This window comes from Zonotrichia albicollis, chromosome 3, assembly GCF_047830755.1.
Source record: "Zonotrichia albicollis isolate bZonAlb1 chromosome 3, bZonAlb1.hap1, whole genome shotgun sequence".
Classification (NCBI taxonomy): Eukaryota; Metazoa; Chordata; class Aves; order Passeriformes; family Passerellidae; genus Zonotrichia; species Zonotrichia albicollis.
Genome location: NC_133821.1, coordinates 17,561,030 through 17,585,732, shown reverse-complemented (window position 1 = coordinate 17,585,732; position 24,703 = coordinate 17,561,030). Strand labels below are relative to the sequence as shown.

Here is a 24,703-nt window from a genome sequence, read left to right as displayed (position 1 = left end):
AGTTTTAGGTTATAAGATAATGCTAAAATAGAAACTATGCCATGTAAGATACTTCTTTTAAAGAGAGGACTTGCACCAAGATAGCAGCCACAGGACACTTGAAAGAAAAAGAAATTATTGCTCTCTTATCGAGTTCTTCCCACCTTGCTCAGCCCTGAAGGTGCTGTCAGGGTTCAGAGGAAGAAGCTGACACTGACCAGACAGAATCCTGTGTTTGAATGGAATTTATGCAACATGTGTGAGCTGTATGAATATGCAACAGGCTGTTGCTTTTAAGGGTTAATCCTCTATTAATGTGTGTCCTTTTTTGGGCTTATTTTGCCCAGAAAGAGGTACCCAGACTGTCCTGTAACTCTTTGTTTCTGTTGTCTCATATTGCCCTAATCCCAATTGTTCAAATTTTTATTACTCTAATTCTATTAATATTTTCATAATCATTTTATTACTATTCAACTTTAAAAATTTTAAAAACAGGTGATTGGCGTTTTTCACAGTTAGGGTGAGAAGAGTCTCCCTCCCATAGGCCTCTGTGGATGCATGTTAATGTTTTAAGTTTCATTGGTTTACTGAGTTGATGTCACCCCATTCAGCTCCCTTTTACCATATTTGTATTCCTCTAGAATGTTCTCCCCTCTGCTGATCCCCATTGGCCCCAGTGTTCTGCCCCTGTTATCCCATTGGCTCTCCTAGTTTGCTGCCCCTCCCGTGCACAATTTTCTCCTGTTCCCATTGGTCTTTGCCCCATATTTAATCCTGTGTCCTTCACCCTGCTGTGTGTTTGACCCTGGACTCTCTTCGTGATGGTAAATGGTTTTAGGATTGCTGAACAAAGACTCATCCCTCGCCTCCTTTGTCAGCTCTTTTAACAAATGTGCTGTAGGCCCTGAAAGTCCAGGTCACTCTCTGCGATTTGTTGAAGTGCACTGCTTCAATGGAATACTCAAAATCCAAAGCCATCAGTCAGAGGAAGTATATAATGAGCATTTTTTTAAAAAACTTATGTTTAAGTAACATCTTGGGCTTTGGCGACTTGTTTCACAATGTGTTGAGTTTTGTTGCTTTGGCAATGAAATGGTTTCTGTTCTAGACTTGCACTTTGCGGTGGGAAATATTGCTACAACAGGAATGGGATTTGCCTCTACTCTGGGAAAACTTTCTCACAGCTCATGTCATTGTTGTAGAGAATTTTAGGGGTGCCCAATTCAGCCATGTCCCCTAGGCACTGTTCCAGGATATTCCTGTGACAGGTTGGACATGGCTCCAGGTCTGCCAAGAAATTTGCGTTGTTGTATTTTTCTAGTGGGGCACTATGTAAGAGGCACCAGGCAGCCACTGCCCATCTCCCAGGGTGAGAATTCCCTCCCTGGGCACATGAGAGCCCTGACCAGGAGGAGCAGTTGGATGTACATCGCTTGTGACACTGTGCTTGAATCAAAACCTTGGGACCAGAAGTGTGAAGCAGTTTCTGTCCATGCTTTCTTTAGGAGAGAATTTTTCCCTTACTGAACTGCCCCACACCTTTGCAGGCCTGTTCTGGCCAGCAGACTGCTGCTTTCTCATTAGCATGATTCATTTTTAAAGAGATGCGCTACAACAAGCACAAGGAAGCTCTGAAGCCTTAACCAGAGGCCATGAAATGTTGTGTTGCATCTCCTTTTGTTTTCAATTACTGCATAGAGAGAAATGCATTAAAACTCAAAGCAGCAGTGACAGAATGATCCTGGGTGAACAGGCTGAATCAATGGGTAAGCAGTTCCTGTAAGATTAAAAAAGGCGTTAAAATAGTCAAGCTTTGTGCTGCTCTGAAGCTCACAGGCATGACATTTTTGCTGGTTTTATTACATTTTTTGTGTGTTTCAGTCAAGTAGACAGTGTCAAATTCAGATAAAGCAAATTCCAACGTCCTAAAGTCAAATGATGATATAATGTAACATGTACAAACAGTGAGTGGGTATTTTTTTTTCTTTTCATTCACTCAGAGTATTTTTACTACAGCTGAAAATTTAAGCATGTGTGTCACTGCAATTTAGAAACAAGCTGAGGTAGGTAGATAGGTAGGTATTTACTCAAAATTATTGGAAAATATGAAGACCACTTGTAATTTCCAAAGATCTGTATATGTTGGACAGCCTGTATGTCCATCTGAAGGCATTTTGCTGTAGTATTCTTTATCTTTTCTGCATTTGGATGAAAAAAAATCAGTTTATTTTGATACTCTATTTCAGGAGAGGAATTGCCTTTTCAGGTAGTGGGGTTTCAGAGTAACTGCCAAATGTAATGTTCTATCATTGTCTTGCTTAGGGAAATGTGGTCTTGCCTAAATTTGTTCTGTGACACGTCATCTGGAAATATTTCAAAACAAAAAGCTCGTCTTGAAGTGTTTGGCTTCTGCACTGTAGATTTCTGAGCTCTCACCACAACAGGATCTGAACCTCTTCCAGCAGCACGTTAAACACCATGACAAGCATCTGCCACGTTTTGTTTGCTTTTGCATCCTCCCCTCTGGGGAAAAGGCAAGTGCAGTGGCATGGCCAATTTTGGTCAGGTTTCTCTCTGTATGAGACTGGTTTGGGTTTTTAAAGCAAGAGGCATTTTTCTGAACTCCAGTGAGAAGAGGCAAGGTGGAAGAAACGCACGGAGTTCTAGGAGAGGCAAGCAGGAATATTTGTGCAGTGTGGGTGATTGGTGCTCACGTCCCTCACTGAGCTGGGAGAATGGCTGATCATACTGGGATTTTTTTGGTATGGAGAGAAGCAAAGCTGAGAACAAAGGGCAGGTGTGCTCATTGCTAGATCACAGGAGATGGAGTGAGAGCTGGCTGGATTCCAGCCTCAAACGCAGGAGCACCCCTGGCCACGGCAGGGGATGAGCAGAGGAGTCACTTCTGGAAACTGTGGTGTCAGAGCTTTGGGATTGCATTCACACTTACTCACAGGTTGTCCAAAGTGAGATTTTTCTGGCTGAGAGATGGCAAACACGAAGCTATTCTGGGACTGCTGGTCCTTGTGCTAGAAGGGCTTCAGCTTTGAGAGAGCCTGGAAATCCAGCTCTGATGTGCAGCCCTTCTGCTGGCTCAGGTCGCAGGAGCTGGACTTCATCTGCATTGCTAACTGTGGTGATCTCATTACAGAACCTGTGTATCCATTGCCAGTGTTGCTGTTCCAAAACAGAACTCGTTTAGAGTTGGAATGTAACAGCATCAAACGGACCAGATGGAGGCACAAATAGTTAAATTGTCCTGAAAATCCAATTTGCCAAAGGACAGAGGAGTTTTGATAACTGATACTAAAGCACTGTTGGGTATTTGCCTTTGTTCTCCATGAGAGGTGGCCAGGCCTCCAATGGCTGGGAATGGGAAGCCTGGGAAGCCCTGGCTGTTCTCACCTCCACCAGTCTGGCACAGGAATCAGTGCTCCAGCCCTCAGAGGTGTCAGCCAGCCACTGGCTTTGCTGCCCTGTAAAATGGCACAGTGCTGAAACTTATCTGGACTCATTCCTAAATACAAAGCTGCTTTACAGAATAAACTGGACACAAATTACAAACATCCTCTGTCCTTTTCAAAACCTCACACACGGCTGCTGGTACTCACTAGTCCTGGAATACATACTCCAGACTTCAGACCAGCATTTTCTGAACAGTTCTATAAAAAAGGCAGTGTACTATGTAAAACAGCTCTTTAGCTCCTAAAACTGGGAGATCCCAGCTTCTTAAATTCTCTGTAAAATATCCAAAGCAAATATTGTCTCTGGATCGTAAGTTTTATTAACATCTTGAATTTGCATTATTTTTATTTCTCAAAAAAACATGCAGTGAATTGCACGCTGGGGATGGTGGGACAGGAGACTGTGTCAGCAACATTTTGAGGAAGAATGCAAATGGTTTTGGATAGAGAAAGGAGGAAGAGATTCCCAAGGGCAGGCAACCTTCAAAGGCAGGGAGGAAAGAGAGAAGTGAATAATAGGCTGTGCAGGCAAAAGCAAAATCTGAAATCAAACTTAGCATAAGATTAGCAAAAATGTCTGCATTTACCTCACCTGGAATGATGGTTGGCAGTTGGCAGCAGTTCCTCTCCATGGTGTGCAGGAGAGGTGCCCTCTTGTTTTCTGTCTTCCAGCTCATGAGTCAGCTATATGTTTCCAGGGATGATTTATCATTTCCAGCTGAAAGGCACATGCTGAGCTTTAACTTACTCCTGTGGAGTGACTCCTGCTGCTTCCTAAATGCTTTAGTGTCTATTGCAGAGCTTCCCTGGCTGCTCTATAAACAACAAATGGTTAACAGCCAGTGAGGAAGGAAATAGTTGGTTAACTAATAATCCTAGTAAAAATTGGCCCTTGATGATGTGCAGACTCTGAGATGCCTGTGATGGGCACCAAATTTTCTTTTAAGCAGTGTGCTTTTTATTTCTGCTGGTGTTGGCTACTGCAGAGTGTGATTCTGCAGTCAGGAGTTTGTCATTAACTGCTGCAAGGACAGACTCAGCCTTCAAAAGGTGGTGGCTTATGTTGTTTCTATCTTTTCTTTTTTTTTAATTTTTACTAGTGGCAAAATAAGCTAAACTTGCAAAATGAAAACAGTGAGAAGAGAATGATGTGTCTGTTGATCATGATTATGCTATGAGAGGAACACTGGCATAATGAAGGGAGGATTGCTAACTATGCTGTGGTCTGTTTTCACATGTTTGTGGCAATTAGGTACAGAAGTGGGCAGATTGTCACTGATTTTAGGCAAAACCCCTGAGCAGGCACGAAGGAGTTGAAATGCTGGCAGGAAACAGTTCATCCTTTGCAGCCCACCTCTGCATTTCCAGCAGGATTAAACTCACCCATCAGCAGCGCATGCACAGCGTGGAGCTGCACGAGCAGTGCCCAGTCATTGTAATTTCTCATGGAAGTAAAGGAGGGAAGGCACTAAACTCCCAAGAGCCTCCAACCCAGTAGGTTCCATTGTAAGAGCCTGAATGAGAGATGTGGGACTCCAGGGGCTCTCCAAAATGCAGTTTATTCCATCCAAGAGGTTACAGCAGCCCAGGGAGGTGGGTGACAGAGCTGTGCCTGCAGCTGTCAGCTCCAGCTGCAGGCAGGCCTGCAGACCCTGAGTTTAGGTTACAATGCATTATGTACTTTTCTTTGCTGAGCATCTTAATATGGTAGAACCAGTCTATACCTTAACTTTTATCTATAGCCTGTCATAACTGCTATAATTACCATATTCATGTTACTGTTCTCCAATCACTAAAAGTTAATACATTACAGTTTAAGCTAGAAGATGTTTTTCAGTTTTCTTGCCGTGGAAAATTCTGAGACCTTTTTCTACTTGCCACATTGGCAGGCTTGTTTGCCTGTGCTATCTTTCTGCTTGGAAGAAACATTTTCTTGTTTGAGGTGGGTTTATCCTTTGCTCTTAGTCATAAAAACCCCTTCTAACTAACACACCCTTTGCCTCCTTGGTTATCCAGTAAGACTGGCTCAGCAATTGTCAATCTACACATCTATTATTCTTCTATATCAAAAATTGCTTCCATCTCTATTCCTTCTTCAGATTCTACATTTGAAAATCTTTCTGCTAAGCATACATATCTGTGAGACTTTCTTGTCAAAGTTTCATCCTTCCCAACATACCATATCAGAAAGCTTTGTATCAACTTAGCAGCCTTTCTGCATGTGCACAGAGTGTGGAGTCTTTCACCTAAATTTTGCTTGTCTTTGGTTTAGTGGTCCCAGGCAGATCAGTAGTTCTTTATCACAAGACCTCCAGTCTGTGGAGGATACAACCTCCTGTGGTCTGTTGGCAGGATAACTTTGAGGGACAGCACTGGGAAGCCATTCTTCCATGGGATAAAAGAGTTCCAGCTCTTTGATGGATATTGAAAGGCAGATCCTTGTGCTGCCACTCAGCCAGTTTGAAGGCTGGGACCTTGAGCCTGCAGCTCCCTGCACAACCAGAGCCTGGTTTCTCACATGTGTCAGTCCTGGATATCCTCCCTTCACTGAGCTTGAAATGCATGTTTTCTCCTTAAAAAAACATCAAGGCTGCCTGTTTTCAGTGATTCATGCATGTACAAACCATGATCAGTCTTGCGGATTTGCTCCAGGTTTTGTCGTCTTAATTGCCATCCCAGGTGGCTGTTAATTAATTAGTTAATTAGCTGCATGTTTCAGGGTGCACCACAGTCATGTATAAATAAATCATTACTGAATAAAGAATGCACAGATATGATATATTTGATGATGTGGCATAAATAGTTTGGTTTGACCAGAACAAGTGAAATCCAAGTATTATTGGTGACCATATGTGGTTCTTTATATTAATTGTCTTCTTCTAGATTTGGTTTTTGGAGATTTGGGAATAAGGAGTTATCTAAGGATTAGGTATTAGGAAGAAATTGACTGTGAGGGTGGTGAAGCACTGAAACAGGTTGCCCAGACAAGTTGTGAATGCCCTGTCTGTGGAAGTGTTCAAGGCCAGGTTGAATGGAGGTCTGAGCAGCCTGGTGTAGTGGAAGGTGTCCTTGTCCATAGCAAAGGGATGGAATGAGGTAATCTTTAGGATCCCTTCTTACCCAGACCGTTCTGTGATTCTATTATTTTAATTTCATTTTCAGACCAGCCTGTGCTTTGTGAGTTTTGATGATCTTCCCTCTTTCCTTGCCCAAAGGAAACCTGTTTGTGACATCTGGGGAAGATGATACAAAGCCAGCAACATCTCCTGTTGGTAAGGCACCACTGATTATTTTCTGCTCTTGAGCAGCCTTCCAGTGTTTCCCAGCTGTTTTCTATGTGTCACCCTTGAAGGATGGTGTGACCGTGTTCACAGGGGTCTTAGGATGAGGGAAGAGACGAGGATCTGACTCCATGTTTCAGAAGGCTTGATTCATTATTTTATCATATATATTACATTAAAACTATACTAAAAGAATAGAAGAAAAGGTTTCATCAGAAGGCCAGCTAAGAATAGAATAGGAAATAATAATTACAAAGATTTGTGGCTTGAACTCTCTGTCCAAGCCAGCTGGGCTGTGATTGGCCATTAATTACAAACATCCAACATGGGCCAATCACAGATGCACCTGTTGCATTCCACAGCAGCAGATAATCAGTATTTACATTTTGTTCCTGAGGCCTCACAGCTTCTCAGGAGGAAAAATCCTAAGGAAAGGATTTTCCATAAAAGATGTCTGTGACAGGATGGATGAAGGCAGCCAGAGCTCCTGCTAGCTGGGGACAGATTGAGGGGTCTAAGCAGGAAGCCAAGCATGTGTTCTCCTCTCCCACCACCAAACCTCCAAGTCCTTTCCCTCTGGGGTGCCTGTCCCCAACATGGGTATGTCCAGGCCTGAATCTGTTGGTTTTTCATCCCTCTGCTCTTTCCACAGTCAGTCACTTTGCCAGTTTACATCCTTCCCTTGCAGGGCTGTGCTGCTATCAGGGAAAAAGAGTGGGATGGGGGTGGCAGAGAGGATCAGTAGGATGTGGCTCTTAGGGACAGTTTGGCATCCTACTACCCATGGACACCCACCTCAGTGGGGCCAGGAGGTCCCTGTGGATGGGAGGTGCATTCCATAGAAATTCCATCCACCCCATCCCTGCAGTCAGGCTCCTCTGACTGTTGCCTCACATTTCATTTCCAGAGAACTACAGAGGATTTTCTGCTGTTAAATTCTGTCTTGCTGACGTGTTTGTTGAATCAGTGCCTCACTCAGCCTCAACCTGAAGCACAGCTTGGGACTATTAGCACAGTTCCTAATTTCAGCTGTGCTTATGAGCCTTCAGCTTGAGTTTGTTCTCCCACTGGAGTCACCGTTTACTTCAGCATAATTCTTCTAAATTCATATCCATCCTCTCAACACACACAGACCTCACAGAGATTTTCATGCATTTAAATGAAAAAGCAAAATAGTTCCCTTTCCTCATTCACATCATGCAGCATTGCCCTTCTCTGTACCTTGTCTTATTTCAGAACTGTCATGCAAATAAGCCCAACTTAAAAAAAAAATCATTGAAAAGCATGCATCTTATCAACCTTTTTTCTCCTTCTCATGCTGTATCTGCAGGAAGAGATCCCTTCTCCTTCCTGCCTTGTATTTCAGATGTTTCTACTCCTTTCCTTACTGTGATCCAGTATCTTTTTGGTTCCCCAGTTGCCCAGGAAACAAACTTTGACTCCCTTTTCCCTGACATGTAGTAGTCACTATTCCATGAAGCTACTGTTTCCTGAAGTGTTTTATTGTGGGTTTTTTCCCCTAAACTACTCCAGAAGGGGGAATTCTCCTTTTCAGTCCCTGTACTGGGGCACCCCCTTTCCTTTCCCCACCTGAGTCTGTCTGCATGAAGCAGTCATTGCATTTTCTACCTCCATCACTGCAGTGTCTGACTGAACTCAGCATTATTTCTTTGAGTGTACTGAACAGTCATCCTTCTGCAAGGCATTCTGCAAGGATTCCCATGGGATTGCCATGCTGGGCACAGAACAGAGATCCTCTTTGGCAGACACTAAAGGTGGAGACGGTGGATCCAGCTCTGGGGTTCGTGGTGGGCAGTCCCTGGAGCCAGAGGGTGTCAGCAGGAAGGATCATTTGTCCTTCCTCTTGGCTCAAGTGCACAGCGCTTTTTATTGGCTCTCCCTTGTTATTGACACCCTCCCAGAAGAAGAAAACCACCAGAAAATGGGGGGGAAAAAAAAAAAACCAACAAAAAATCCATAAACAACCAACCGTAAAAATTATCCCAGGATATATGATGGGAGAGGGATTTAAAGAATAAAATTTTCCACAGGTTGTCCCTGTGGAGCAAGAATCCTTGTTCTTGCTGCAGCTGGGACTCCTTGGGAGGGAATGCAGAATGTGGATGTTGGTGTGGCTGTGGTGGGGAGTTTGCACAAATCACAGGTGGAAAGAGCGAGAGGCACGGGAGCAGGTATGGAAGAACAACTCAAGGCTTTTTTGCCTGTAATCCTCTCATCTCTGATATTCCCTACAGAGACCCCTGATGGCCAAGAGACTGCGTTTTCCAAAATGAAATCTGTCCTGGAAAAAGATCTCCAGTTTGTGGTAAAAATAACTATTACTTCAGAGGCCCATGGAAAAGCACCTGCCTGGGTAGCAGGAGACTGGCAAATCACAGATACAAAAATGGATGTGACACCTTCTGTGCAGAACCTCCATTGGTGACGTTGAGCTGTCCCATCTTCCCTTTTTCCGTGGAGAACTTTGTATTATCTTGATGTTTAGTGACACATGGAAGGTAAAATGGTCTAAATCTTAATGATTCATGGGATGGGGACTGTTTGTCAGCTTCAATAAATCTGTTAGCCTCTTTGACAGTGAGGAGGGAAGAGCTGTTTTGAATTCATGCTATGTTTTAAAAGTTTCTTTCAAAGAGTACTGGGGTTTTTTTTTTTTTTCTCTCATGTTTCTCAGAAGAAACCAGCCTGCCAAACTGCTCCAGGAAGCTCTTCTGAGATAGAGACATCCATCTCTGTGTACGGTCTGTACTTGTGAAGCAGAGCACAAAGCCCTTTTTCCATTCAATCCATATTAATTACCTGTCTGCAGCTCCTCTCTAGTTTCCACTCATCCCAGGCCCCAGAAACTCATGTGGCTGCATCTCAAACAAACCAGAGCCTTTCACCAACCACCTGGTAAGTCAACACTCCCAAAATAAAAATAAATAGAAAGGTTTACTGCTGAAGGATTGAAGCTTTCCACACTTGAAAGCTGAATGCCGTGGGACTGTGGACTAAGGCGGATATTTTTAGTGCCATCAATATCTCTTGGAGTTGATATCTCCCAAGACAGATGGTTGTTTCCCACAGAACGTTGTCAAATGTTTGCTCAGCCAAGATCAATTTTGTTCCAAGTCCTTTCCCACCTTCTGGTGAAATACATTTCACTTGCCAGACAAAAAATTACAGGAACAGCACGAAGCCTTGCCACTGTGGAAGGTTCTCGTCCCCATGGCTCTCCTGTGTCCTTTGGCAGTGTGACTGACATCTCTCTCAGGGCTAGGGGAGAATAAAGGATGCACTAGTGGTGTGGGCACATCAGGGCTCAGGTCTGTGTCAGAGGCTGGTTTCCTGTGACACCTGCACATCACCTCTCAGCCTGTCAGAGGGCCTTTGCTCCTCATCTCCTGGATCCTGAGCTCTAAACCTGCACGCCCCAAATTGATCTTGTAAGAAAACGAGGTGCACCGGGGAAGGAGGAGCAGAAGTGGCTCTGAGGAAGGGGCACAGAGAAGCTGAGTTTGTGTCCATTGCTCAACAGCTGCAGCTTTTCTTTTAATTACAAGCCCGAGTGAGCCTGGAGACATGGGAGCTCTTTGAGGTGTCCGGCAGCGTGTCACGGACATATTTTAGGAAAAATCCTTTCATTAGGATCTTTTCTGAGAAGCTGAGAAGCTTCAGCTTTTGCTGCTTTGGAATGTGATTTGGAGAATTGTTTACCCAGCATGTGAAATTGTTTTTACTTGATGACCAATGACAGCCACCTGTGTTGAGGCTGAGCAGTCACAGGATTTTATTATCATTCTTTTCTATTCCTTGCTAGCCTTCTGATGAAACCCTTTCTTCTATTCTTTTAGTATAATTTTAATATATCATTTTCTTTTAATATAATATATATATATCATAAAACAATAAATCAGCCTTCTGAAACATGGAGTCAAGATCCTCATCTCTTCCCATGCTGGGGTTGTCTGCAAATTCAACAGGTAACATGCATGGCTCTGGGGGCATTTTCAGGTGAAATCAGTGGGGAGCAAAGGACTTTTCAAAGGCTGGTGTGGGATGTATTTATTTTCTTTTCCTTGCTGGTTGCTATTTTTAGCTGAGCCTGGCTTGTCACAGTGTAAGAGACAGAGCTTGTTCTTTCCAAAGTACAAGTTCCCTTATAAATGAGAAATTACAGCAGGAGTGACAGCAGCAGTTTCTGAAATGTTATGATGATTCCTTCCTGCCACACTTACATCTTGTTGTGGCTCTGTATTAGAAAATTGTTAATACATGGTTGTTTTCTAGCAAGGACTTGGCAATCCAGGCTCAGCAGGGCATCTCTCATTTTTATTGCTTCATACACAAAAATAATACTGATTTAGTTTTGTAACTCTAAATCCTTTTGAAAATGCTATGAAATCAAATTCATTCTTCTGCACACTGAAAGGTACATTGGATCATCCAGAATATTCTTTCCATGCTGATCCATAATCTTTACTATTAGAGATTCAGAGGCGGGTGAGGCTCTCATTGGAAGGGAAATCAATGTATGATGCCCAAAAATATTTTTCATCCTTAATTTAGCTGTCAGAGTGATCTATTCACACCCCCCTGACATCTTAAACAACCCCTATATCCTCAGCCTGCTTTTGCAGAACAGGATTATAGTTGAAAGAAACGTGCAGGCCTTGATATTGTTTGGGATTTGCCTGGGATTTATTAATATTTCTCTCCTGCATTTTTCTTAGGATTACAGGCCCTTGATCCTTCACTCATGTAGGAGGCATTTTCAGCATCTTCTCTGTTATCAAAGTACTGTGGATGCATAACCACATATTCATACATATATGCCCAACTTATCACTGAATTGTTAACCTGCAGAAATCACTTTCTGTCTCCTGGCAAAGTGGAAGCCTCAGTGTAAGGCCTTTTCTTATATGGGCTTTATTTCCTATATATTTTTTTTTATTATTATGGCAACCTGTCAATGGAAGCAAGGTTTGCAGTGTCATAGAGACTCCTGGGAGGGAGCAGATGTGAGGGTAATCAATCCTTTGGCCTGCAGGTGGGTTTGGGACAAGCCAATCCCTGTCCTATTGTACAAAGCCTTCGTGAGCAAAGAGAAATAAGGGGAATGCAATGATTCCATATATAAAAATCTGGGAAAGGAAAACCCAAAACATACAGAAACTTTGTGTATGTGTTTGTGTAAGATGGTGGTTTTTATTAAGCCTTATTTTATCTATGTCATAGAATCACAGAATGGTTTGGAATGGACCTTAAGGAGCATCCAGTTCCAACTCTCCTGCCATGGTAGGGACACTTTTCACTAGACCAGGTTGCTCCAAGCCCCATCCAGCCTGGCCTTGGACACTTCCAGGAATGGGGCAGCCACAGCTTCTCTGGACAACCGGTGCCAGGGCTTCAACACCTTCAGAGGGAAGAATTTCTTCCTAATATTTAATTTGACCCTGCCCTGATAGTTGAAGCCATTCCCTTTTGCCCTGTCACTACATGCCCTACTTAGCAGCTGGCTTCTCTCCTCTTTTGGGAGGTTTCTGATCTACTTTAAACTGTAAGGAGGGAAACAATCCCTCTTCCTTTCTCCTTAAGAATATTCATGTGCAAAGGTCAAGTTCCTGCTCTTACATCTTTGCTTGGGAGTTTATCTCCCAGATATATTAATTCGTGGAACATTGTCATTGTTAGGGTCCAAATTAAGCTGCCTATCCTGTAAAGGATCCCCCCTGCCTGAAGCAAAACAGAACAGTTAATGCATTTTTTATAAACAATGCCATTAAGGATGCATAAAAGGAGTGTTGTAAATATCAAAGCAAGACTATAATTTTTTTTTTCTTACTCCATAAAACATAGGAGAGAAATCTACAGGTCAAATTTGTTCTGATGCAAATTAATTAATTAACTAATTAATCTGATGATTGTTTGATTTCAAGAGCTTTGTCCATTTCTTTTACTATAGTATTGGAGTTTCTTCTTGAGCTCTGGAACAGCCCTGCTAGGATGTTTGAAAATGTGGCAAGTTCAATTATGGGACTGTGCAATAGTATAGCCATAAAAACATTTGCATGTGAACAGAGCAAGAACAGAGGACATATATGAATATTGCCAGACATGTTGAGGTCTCCTAGAGCTGCTCCCTGGCCAAGGCAGGTTTGACACAGAGCTCAGGGCTTTATTTGTGGGACTCCTGTGAGCGATGTTGGCCCAAGGCTGGGTGCATGCATCTCCCTGCTAGGCTGTTATCCCACCTAGTGGCTGCTCTCCCATCCCACAAGGTAATTTTCTTCCAGGATATTGGTGGAGCAAGCCAAGGCTTGATGTATTCCTGCAGTTAGCAGTGGATGTGCTTCCACGTTGCTTGGTCAGGTGCTCAAATGTGTGCCTTTGCCTTAACTGTGTTACACCATGGACAGGTTTCATGTTCACATCATCTGGATTTATGCATCAAATACAGATGCCTGTCTAGTACAGCCAACTGTCCAGTGTGAGTGCTCTGCATCACTCTTCTTTCTTACACAATCACAGAATTGTTTGGGTTGCAAACCCAAGATCTTGGAGTCCAACCATTACACAGCACGGCCAGCTCAGCACTAACTCATGCCCCAGGCACAACATCTAAGTGGCTTTTAAATACCTCCAGGGCTGGTGACTCCACCCCTTCCCAATGCTTAACACCCATTTCAGTGAAGAAGCTTTTCCTGTCATCCAATCTAAAGATCCCCTGGTGCAACTTGAAGCCATTTCCTATCACTTGTCACCTGGGAGAAGACACCCACAACAACCACTCTGTGACTTCCTCTTAATTTGGGCACATGAGATAATGTGAAGAAGTCCCTCTCTGTCCCGACTTGTGGGACCATCTCAAGTTTCCCTAAGTCCCTAACAGCAGGATTTATCTGACTTATTGACTTTTATCTTCTCTGCTGTCAATACACAGGTGTGCACAATGCCCCTACTCACTGTCCATCCACTTCCCCATCAGCCCAACACTGGCCTGACTGAAGGCAAAAATAAAATTTGATTGCCTTCCAAAGAAGGAGGGTTCAAGCCAAACTTCTGAGTTGGAATCACATGAAAAAAATATCCTTTTAAGCATATTTGATGACAAAAAGAAAAAAAGATTATTTACCAAAGCACCGCAAGAAACTTCCCCCAGCTGGACAGGGATAATATTTATAGTGAGCCTTTGAGAAGGAGTCCACTGTGAAATCCTCTGTTTCTTCCTTCCAATCCTGCTCTCTGCCCCTCTATTTCTATGCCACATTTTCCTCTGCTTTCCAAATGTTGCTTTCTTCGTGAAAATAAGAAAAAATCTGTCCCCACTTAATTCTTTAATTCACCGCACTTGTTAAATGCATAACTCACTCTGACTGGAGGGTCCAGCTTTTTAAAGTTGATTTCTGTACCCAGAAGAACCTCTTCATTCCTTTCATCATCTTTTTTCCTGGATTTGATGTCGGTCTTGCTTTGTGGCACTGAAGCACTCAAGAGTAAAGGCAGCTGAAATTGCCACCATGTGGCTTAAGAATGTCTGCTGCTCTCTGCAGAGCAGAGATTTAATAATGAAGGTCACCCCAGAAATTTAACAGTTAATCTTTATCTTTTCCTTCAGAATAAATGACTCTTCTTCAGAATGTAGAACTACAATGATTATTTTCATGTGTATTAAAAAAACCTCCACATTGTTACAAAATAAAATCATTGTCCTGGCCATCATTTTTACTAAATAAGTCTCAGTATTTAATCTCTTTTTTATTTGAAAAAAAAAAAAAAAGAATTAATTGCGTCAGCCTACTGGCAATTATTTAAGCGAAAACATTCTCACCTGTGCTGTATCTGCCAATGTACCAGAATAAAATTTTCCCCGGAAAAGTGAAAAAAGGCTCAGAAAGCTTGACATGTACTTAGTTTCTTTTTTCTTTTCCTCTGTTGTACTTTTTTATAGGTCTATAATTTGGTGATGAAATGCATTTACCGTCAGTACTATACTCAATTTAAGAGTCAGCTTTTTTCTGCAGAAAACCTGTAACTCCTATCTCCCTGAACTGCTTGGTGCCTGCAGCTGGGAAAGCTTTTCCCAAGGCTCCCAATTAGCTGCCAACTCAAGCTGTCTTTTCCAACTGGGTTAGATATCCAAGATTCCCTTCAAATGTCCCTCTCCTGCCTGCTGCACTTCCTTTTGCATTTCCAGCAATATCCTTTACAAGTGGTCTGCCATGTGGTTATGCCACGAGAAGGTTTGCTGGATCTGAATGTGAAAAATGCGTATTTTATGATTGGCTTTTTGCAAACATTGAAATGAATATTATATGTGTTATGTTAGAAAGTTTTGCTGTGTTAATTTTATTAATTAGTTTGTTAAATACAGTTTTAGGTTATGACATAATGTTAAAATAGAAACTATGCTCTGTAAGATACTTTTTTTAAAGACAGGAATGAGGTACTCACACTGAGATAGCAACCACAGGACACCTAAATCTTTCAGAGAAAAAGAATTTATTGCTCCATTATCAGAAGAAATGAAGTTCCTCCCACATTGCTCAGCCCTGAAGGTGCTGTCAGGATTCAGAGGAAGAAGCTGACACTGACCAGGCAGAATCCTGTGTTTGAATGGAATTGATGCATCATGTGTGAGGAGTATGAATATGCAACAGGCTGTTGCTTTTAAGGGTTAATCCTCTGTTAACTGTGTCCTTTTTTGGGCTTATTTTGCCCAGAAAGAGGTACCCAGACTGTCCATAACTCTTTGTTTCTGTTGTCTCATATTGTCCTAATCCTAATTGTCCAAATTTTTATTACTCTAATTATATTGCTATTTTATAACCATTTTATTACTATAAAACTTCTAAATTTTTTTTAAGTGATTGACATTTTTCACATGCAAGCCCACTGCAAGGGTGCAGGGGTGCATTGGTTTTGCATGGCCTGGTTTTTGGGAGTAGAGGGGGTCACAGGGGTGGCTCCTGTGAGAAGCTGCTGGAGGCTTCCCACCATGTCCAGCAGCACCAATCCCTGATAGTTGTGAAGATGGACAGGCTGCTGGCCAAACCTGGGCCAAGTAGAGAGGTTGGCAATGCCTCTGTGATTACATATTTGAGAAGAAAATCAAAACAAAGGGCACACAGTTTTGCTTCTAGCCAGAGAAGAGGAGGAGGTAGAATATGTGAGGGAAACAACATGGAGACACTGAGGTCAGTGGAGAAGGAGGGGCAGGAGGTGCTCCCAGGTGCCAGACCCAAGATTCCTCTGCAGGAGGTGGTGAGACCATGGTGAGGCCTGGTGAAGGCCTTGGTGAAGCAGCTGTGCCTCTGCAGACCATGGGGATCCACAGGGGATGCAGAGATCCACCCACAGCCTGTGAGGATCCATGGGGAATGCAGAGATGCACCCACAGCCTGGGAGGATCCATGGGGAAAGCAGAGATCCACCCTCAGCCCTTGGAGGAGGTCCCCACACCAGAGCAGGTGGATGCCTGGAGGAGGCCATGATCCAGTGGGGGACACAGTGGAGAGAGGGGGCCCAGCTTCCAGGCTGGAGCAGCCTGTCTTTGGGGGACTGCACTCCTTGGGAAGAGACCCACATCACAGCAGTTTTAGGAGTATTGTGGCCATGGAAGGGACTCACATTGCAGCAGTTTTAGGAGGATTGTGGCCATGGAAGGGACTCACGTTGCAGCAGTTTTGGGAGGGCTGTGTGCCCGTGGAAGGGACTCACATTGCAGCTGATTTGTGAGGACTGTGTGCCCATGGAAGGAACTCAGATGGCAGCTGATTTGGGAGGATTGTGGCCATGGAAGGGACTCACATTGCAGCTGATCTGTGAGGACTGTGTGCCCATGGAAGGGACTCACAGCTTATTTGTGAGGATTGTGTGCCCATGGAAGGGACTCACATTGCAGCTGATTTGGGAGAATTGTGTGCCCGTGGAAGGGACTCACATTGCAGCAGTTTTGGGAGGACTGTGTGCCCGTGGAAGGGACTCACATTGCAGCAGTTTTGGGAGGACTGTGTGCCCGTGGAAGGGACTCACATTGCAGCTGATTTGGGAGGACTGTGTGCTCATGGAAGGGACTCACATTGCAGCAGGTGAGGTTTGGCTGCTGCTCATGAGAGGACCCACGCTGGGGAAGTTCACAGAGAGCTGTCTCCTGTGGAAGGGAGCCCACAGCCTTATAGGGGAAGGATTCCTCTCCCAGAGCAGCAGAAGAAAATCTCAGTGATGAACTGGCCAAAACCCTCATGCCCTGTCCCCTTGCACTATCAGTGGAAAGGCAAGAGGGGCTGAAGAGGGGAGAAAGTGTTCCAAGGGCTTATTTTACTTCTCATTATCCTCCTCTGATTCTGTTAATAATAAATCCACTTTGCCCCTTAAATTGAGCCTGTTTTGCCCTTGAAGTATTTTCTCCTGATCCTTTTCTCAACTCATGAACCCTTTGTTGATTTTTTTCCCTTCTCCACTGCCCAGCTTTGGCAGGGCAAGGTGAGTGAATAGCTTTTGTGGGTGCCTAGCATTGCCCCAGTGTCAAACCATGACCAAGGGCCAAAGCTTCTCCAGCCTCCAACTGCTCCAGCTCCTTGTCTCCTGTTTTCCCAGTGCACAGGGGTGCTCCTGCAGGCTGTGGATGAGAGGGATTTCCCACAGCACAGGGGTACCTGCTTGCAGTGCTGGGGCCAGGGCAGAGCTGGGGTTGTTTTCCTCCCTGGGCTGCAAGTCAGTGTCAGCACTGGAAAAAAAAATTAAGGAAAAAAATTCTTAAATTTCTACCACCACGTTTCATCATTTTTTTGTTATTTAAGTCTTGTGGGCAGGCACTCACTAGTGAAAACTTATTTCTAGACAAAATCTGGTAATGAGCTCCCACTTAGCTGATGATCAGTTTCTAAAAATAATTGCTCTGAAATTAATGATGCAGGGTGGGTTTTTTTTTTTTATTTAATCATAATATCTTTATACCAAGTTACACCAGAATTATCAGATCAACTCTAACAGGATCATTTGCTGTAATTTGAGATTATAATTCTCAGACTAAACTGAAAGCATTACCTTAAACCTGCAGCAAAGGGTAGCTTCATGCTCATTGCACTTGATGCTCCCTGTGTAACAGCATTTTTGACCCTGTTATTTTGAAATGTTTGAGCTTTTAAATGTACTTGGAATGCCAAGAAAAAGACCTAAGGAGGAAAATGAGCTTTGCACAGGGTGATTCTGCTGCACGTTTTAAATATTTCCATGGAATTTGGGTTGTAAATAAGACAAAGGTGTGGGAAACAACTGTGTGTCTCAAGCTCCTGCAGAATCCAGAACCAAGTCCGAGCTCTCAGCAGTTTGTGAGCTGAGTGCTGGTAAATTGAGCAAACCCCTTTGTCTGAAGGGCTGAGCAGAGCAGACAGAATTAGGAGCTTGAAAAACAGAATCCCCTTTAGTCCAGTTCCTCTGGATCTGGTGGCTGTGCCTTGGATCCCTCTGTGCCTGTGGGAATGACATCGCTCTGAAGTGAGTGCCTGCTCTGGAAGGCAGAGGGGGATTTTTCTTTGCACTCAGGAGTGTCGCAGACATCTTTTCATTAAAATCCTTTCTTAGGATTTTTTCCTGCTGAAGCTGAGAAGTTTCAGCAACAAAGTGTAAACAATGGTTATCTGCTGCTGTGGAACGCAACAGGTGGATCCATGATGGGTCTTCTGTGGATGTTTGGATTTACTGGACCACTCACAGCAGAGTTGCTCTCGATCTCTGCCGAGACACAGATCTTTGTTATTCATGCTTTTTCTATTCTTAGCTTAGCTAGCTTTCTGAAGAAACCTTTCCTTTCTATTTCTTTTTAGTCTAGTCATATGTTATATATATATCATAAAATAATAAATCAAGCCTTCTGATCATGGAATCAACATTCTCGCCTCTCTCTTCACCTGCAAACCCTTGTGACCACGGTCACACAGCAGTGTCCCGTGCTGTAAAGACTTCATTGGTCCGTTTTCTGTTTAATGTGACTAGTGTATAAAAACGGGGTTTGGTGCTTTTAGTGTTTTTTCTTAAGGAAAAGGAATTTTCAGTCTCATCCACTTTCAAAGTTCAGGCCACTGCAGCGTCCAGCTGTCACCCTATCAGTGTTCATTAACAGCTAATGAAAACCATTAAGCTCTGAAGTACTCTGCTTTCGTCTTTTGCAGAGATCACTTAGCTGCAGATAACTAGGGAGATGCCTGGGAAAAGGAGCAATTACAGGTAATCAATAATCCTCAAATGGCAGCAATTAAAATTCTGAAAAAAAAAATTAAAAAGAAAGCAGGCAAGGTAATAGCAAATCATCCATCAGCCATTCAGAGAGGTTTTGCAGCTCCCATCTTGAGGAAAGGAGGAGTTTTTAATTAAATCATCATCTGAGAATGCCATTGATCCTTCGTGTGTGACAATTTAGAGTACAAGAAACAGCTTCGAATGGGCATAATCGTAAAAGATGTGTTTGTTTTCCCCAAAAATGAGCTCCTTAACTGGCTATGCAAAAGAGATTATTCTGCTGAAACAATACAGGAGAGCTGTCTGCTTTTAAATGATCTGATTTCCATCCGCTTTAGCTGACACAATTTAGTGCAGTAACTCAAGCATTTGTTTCCAAATAGAGATGTCTGTAAACAACATTTTCGGTATAACTTTGTCTCCTGCCCCAAGAAGGTAAAACCCGTGGATTATGATTCAGCAGACTTTGTGTTTCCATGAAATTATGAACTCAGCATGACTTAGGAATTGCCTTTCCTCAGCTCTAAGCAGGGCACAAATTCCATTTTCAGTGGTTTTTTTGGAAGCTCAGTCTGTGTCCTGAAGGGCCAGCACAGGTGGGCATCCTTAGAGAGGTCACCTGCTGCTTCCAGAAGCAATGGCTGGTTTGGGGCAGCACCTCCCAAAGCTGCACAAGTGTCTGCTCCCAATCATCGATGAGGAGGAGGAGGAAGAAAAGGAGGGGGCCCTGAATCACTCAGTAGCTGGCCCAGGCCAGGGGGAACTAGTGGTGGGGATGGAATTAGGGTTGCCCAATCTGCAGTGGCCTCAGGTTTGGGTACCTGTGAGTTTTTCCCTGGGTGGGAGACATTTGGCATCTCTACAGAGCCTGGAAACTTCACCCATGTTGCAGGGAGCAAGCCTGAAGGGGTAAGTGGTTTTGGTTTTTTATTTTGCTTTTTTTTGTGTGAGGTTGTTAAGAGGAGATTTTTTTAGAGTTTTTCCCTCTGTGGTGGTAGAATTGATGGTTTACTGAACTGGAGAACATTAACTGCTGTTTCTGGGACTTGAGAGAATAGGAGTGGTTTGCCAGGAAATGTGATTGCAACCTTCTGTGTGTGAAAAGCAGAAAGATTCAGCTCTGCTAGGGCTCTGTGTAACTAAAATCATTGTGGTTTTGAAAAATGTATATTTTATGATTGGCTTTTTGCAAATATTACAATGAATGTTATATGTGTTGTGTTAGAAAGTTATGCTGTATTAGTTTTCTTAAGTGGTGTGTTAAATATAGTTTTAGGTTATAACATAATGTTAAAATAGAAGCTATGCTGTGTAAGATACTTTCTTTAAGAGAGGGCTTGCACTGAGATAGCAGCCACAGGACATCTGAATCTTTCAGAGAAAGAGAATTTATTGCTCTCTTATTGAGTTCTTCCTGCCTTGCTCAGCCCTGATGATGTTGTCAGGATTCAGAGGAAGAAGTTGACACTGACCAGACAGAATCCTGTGTTTGAATGGAATTTATGCATCATGTGTGAGGTGTATGAATATGCAACAGGCTGTTGCTTTTAAGGGTTAATCGTCTATTAACAGGTGTGCTTTTTTGGGCTTATCTTGCCCAGAAAGAGGTACCCAGACTGTTCCTAACTCTTTGTTTTTATTGTCTCATATTGTCCTAATCCTAATTGTCCAAATTTTATTACTCTAATTATATTACTATTTTTATAACCATTTTATTACTATAAAACCTTTAAAAACAAGTGATTGGCATTTTTCACAGTGGTGATGTTGAGGTTGGTGCTGGAGCTGTGCTGCAGGTGGGGGTGGTCAGGTGCAGGACTGTGCTCTCTGCCTCCCACCCCCAAGGCCCCATGGAGGCAGGCAGTGGGTTAAAGATCTTTTTCTCTCCTTGATTAAAGATCTGCAGTTGTATTGAAGCTGGTGAGAGTGCCCACAGGAGAGAGATTAAGTATTCATGCAAGCATTTGCAAGGTGAGCTGTTCGACCTTGCTCTGCCTGATTTCCCTGCCCGGCTGTACAGCGAGCTGAACATGACCCACCTGTGTCAGAAAGGAAGGATATTTGCAGTGTCTGTCTCCAGCCAGCTTGGGGTATCAAAAATGGGTGCCTTTTGGGACACAGAGGCCTCTTTTTCTTGTTACTGCACCTGAATTAGGTGTCTGGGGCAGCCTGAAAGCAATTATGAATTGCCATGGGTGTCGCCTTCTGCTGACCTAAACTCACAGCTTGCCCAGGGAGCGGGTCCTGCTGCCAAGGGGCAGGCAGGGGTCACAAACCAAGCACCTGCCATTCCTTTCCTTGTCCAGCTGCTAAATAACTCTAGAAACCTTTTTTGCAGTCCCTTTGTGCTCGGGGCTTGAGCTGTGTGGCTGCCTCAAGGTGCAGCCTTCACACCAAAATCAGCACACCTGAAACACTCATTCGGGCAGCCCAGAAGCTTTACATTCAATATATGCACTGTGATGGATCCAAACACTGTCTTGCTGTTGAATCTCTGCACCTTTCAACAGAAACCTGTGGATATTTTTTCTAATTATTATTAAAACAATTATATTTAAAATTATTAAATTATTAATAAAATAAATTGTAACATTATATAAATATAATAGAATATGATAATTATATAATTATTATATTATAATTATTATAATTTATAATTAATTATTATATAGTATATAATTATATATCTAATTGTATATATATTATAGAATTTATATATATTATAGAATTATATATATTAATTATATATAATAGTAATTATATTATTATAATTATATAATAATTATTATATATCTTAAATATAATAATAATTTATTATTATTAAAATAATCAGGCATGTTAATTATCACCTGTGAGAGGCCAGATAGATACTTAAGAGTAAGTTTTAAAAATCAAGTGTTTTTTGTAACAACAGGACAACAAATGAAACTTTGTAAGTATGTGCAATAGTGGCTGTTTAATAGGAGTTGATAAGGAGGCATCAAGTTGACACAGATTGCTTGCCCTGTAACGGATCCCGCCACTGCTTGGTGTCTTGGAAGACATTTGGGCAAGGGAAAGCTCTGCAGTAAGGCCAGGCTGGCTGCTGCTTGGGAGATGTTGGAGAGGGGTGTGAAAAACGCCAATCACTTGTTTTTAAAAATGTAATAGTAATAAAATGGTTATAAAAATAGTAATGTAATTAGAGTAATAAAATTTGGACAATTGGGATTTAGGACAATATGAGACAACAGAAACAAAGAGTTATGGACAGTCCGGATAGCTTTTTTTGGGCAAAATAAGCCTGAAAAAGGACCCACGTTAACAGAGGATTAACCCTTAAAAGCAACAACCTGTTGCACATTCATACACCTCATCCATGATGCATCAATTCCATTCAAACACAGGATTCTGTCTGGTCAGTGTCAACTTCTTCCTCTGAATCCTGACAGCATCCTCACGGCTGAGTGAGACAGGAAGAAGTTCGTTTCTTCTGATAATGGAGCAATAAATTCTTTTTCTCTGAAAGATTTAGCTGTCCTGTGGCTGCTGTCTCAGTGCGAGTCCTCTCTTTAAATTATGTTATAACTTAAAACTGTATTTAACACACTACATAGGAAAATAATATAGCATAACTTTCTAACATAACACATATAATATTCATTTCAATGTTTGCAAAAAGCCAATCATAAAATATGCAATTTTCACAGGAGCATTCTCAAAGTCCAGATCATTCCCTTAAAAGAAGATCACTCATCCTCCCCCAGGTACCCAGCACTGCTCACACACAAATTGCAAAGCATTTGTGCTTCTCTGTTTTCTGCTTTGTCAGAGCACAGGGCCTTGCCTCTCTTATGTTTGCCCAATTATCCCATCAACTATTTATTATTCTCAAATATTAATTACTGTATCAATATCAATTACTGTTTCAATTTTTATCAGCACTAATCATACCTATTTATCACACCTCTATGCAAACACTAAATTGGAAGTAGATGAGTTTTTCACTCCTTTGATTTGCACCTGCCTGAAGTACCATCAAATTGTGCTGTTCACTGCCTTGGGGCTTTTCCAAGGCTGATAAGGGTGAAGAGCAGGATCGAGCTGATGTTGGGTCCCATATAATGCTTGTAGGCAAGAAAATGTCTTCTCTGCAGACCATGACCAACAATACTTAGAGGGAAAAAAAAACAGAAGGAAAACAGAAGATACTATTTTTTAAAATTTTTCTTTTCTATAATGTTTCCTTCAGAGCTTCTGCAGTTGCAAACTACTGAACATTCCAGTGTGTTCTCTGATTTCCATGATTCCTATATGTTTGTGAGGAGAAAAAACTGAGCCACTTACAAGCTGATGATCAGAGGGGCCTCTCTGTGTAGCTGATGCCCTCATTTTCTAGGTCAGACTGGCCATTAGAGAACTTCCTTTGTCCTTCCTTAGACAAAAAAAGGTGATGCCAAAGTCTACATACTGAAGTAACAAGAACAGCTGGTCGTGGTTGGCTCTGAGATTTCAAAACATGTAAATGCATGTTTAGCCTTAAAGAAACACAATTAAATCCCTGAGATTTGGGTGTTTAAATAAGTTACTTGTGTGGTTATGAATCACTAACAACAGTGAAACAGGAAGGGTTTGTAAGGCCTGGCTAGATCTCCTCCATGGAATTAGCCTTGTTGGAGAATCCAAATTTGTACTAGAAACTTGGAGACAGTAGTTGTATGCAAAGAGAGGTAAACAAAGCTAAGGAAGCTCTGCTCTGTGCGTCTGATCCAGGAGATCTCTGGTTCTAATTATTTTTGGAGTCCTTTAAATAGAAGCTCCTTGAGCCCTTCAGAGCATCACTGCACTCCTTCCCTTACAGCAGGATCAAGGCCAACTGCTGAGGAGCTGCAGCTTCAATTGTTCCCTCCCTCCCTTGTGGGGGGAAAAGGGGGATAATTGGCTTCAAGATCATCCAGGGGCTGTAACTTGGTTCTTCTGAAGCAGCAGAGCAACTCTGGCTGTATATAGAGTCCCCACTTGCCCACATTGGCATTTGCTGCTCCAACATGCCAGCCTAGCTGTGCTCTGGTTTCTCAAGAAAAGCTCTGAAAGACCCAAGAAGTATCAAAAGGATGATGATACTTTCCAGTATGTAAAGCACTTTTCTGGTTTCTTTTTTTTTTTTTTTAATAATCATACTTTTCCAGTTTATTCTTTTATCATCTCTGGATGAAGGCCAAGATACAATCTCAAATACACCCTCAGCAATACTCTTGGGCTTCTCCTCTTCCTTTCTGCTTTGGTGCAAAGGTTAAAGCAAGGGCCAGTTTTGCTTATAACAGGTTTAAAAAGGAGCAGAACTCAAAGGAAGCCTCACCAGCAAGCCTTGCTTTCCCACCCAGCAGGGATGAGCCGTGTGGCAAATTGTTTGTTAAACTGAATCCTGTGTTCTGTGCTCCAGCAGGAGCCAAACAAGAGGTGCTGCAATTACAACTTCATTCCCTGATCACCTGCCTCAGTATGGCCCCAATAAGCATCCACAATTTGTCACTGCATGGCCAATTAATCTTTAAACAGAAGTGGCATCTTAATTGTATCCACTAATAGTCAGCTTCAATCAAAAATCTCTGTGAGTCATTCCAGCCAGACTGGCTGTGGCTCCCAGCTCCAGCTTGCGCTGGTTAAGGGACTCAAATGAGATCATTGCGGTTTTATTTATGAATACAATCAACAAAAGGAGGAGGAGGGGGGCAGTGTCAGCCACATAAACTCTGG

General features: G+C 42.6%; 2 long non-coding RNA genes across 5 annotated transcripts in view; one reads left to right on the top strand and one right to left on the bottom strand.

The window, feature by feature from the left end:
- The window catches only part of LOC141728476 (uncharacterized), a 49,284-nt gene extending 31,681 nt beyond the window's left edge, over window positions 1-17,603 (top strand). For 2 of the 3 annotated variants that reach the window (XR_012579416.1, XR_012579417.1), the window contains 2 exons: window positions 6,606-6,715; window positions 8,980-9,408. This is a non-coding gene — a long non-coding RNA (uncharacterized LOC141728476). The other variant, XR_012579418.1, reaches the window with a different exon arrangement.
- On the bottom strand, window positions 1,186-8,132 carry LOC113459464 (uncharacterized). Of its 2 annotated transcripts, none has more exons than XR_003380720.2 (3): window positions 8,024-8,132; window positions 4,031-4,161; window positions 1,186-3,924 (listed from the first exon to the last, which is right to left on the bottom strand). It is a non-coding gene; the product is annotated as an uncharacterized LOC113459464 (long non-coding RNA). The 2 variants fall into 2 exon arrangements; XR_003380719.2 differs by having other exon boundaries at window positions 4,036-4,161.
- Window positions 17,604-24,703: the final 7,100 nt, after the last annotated feature.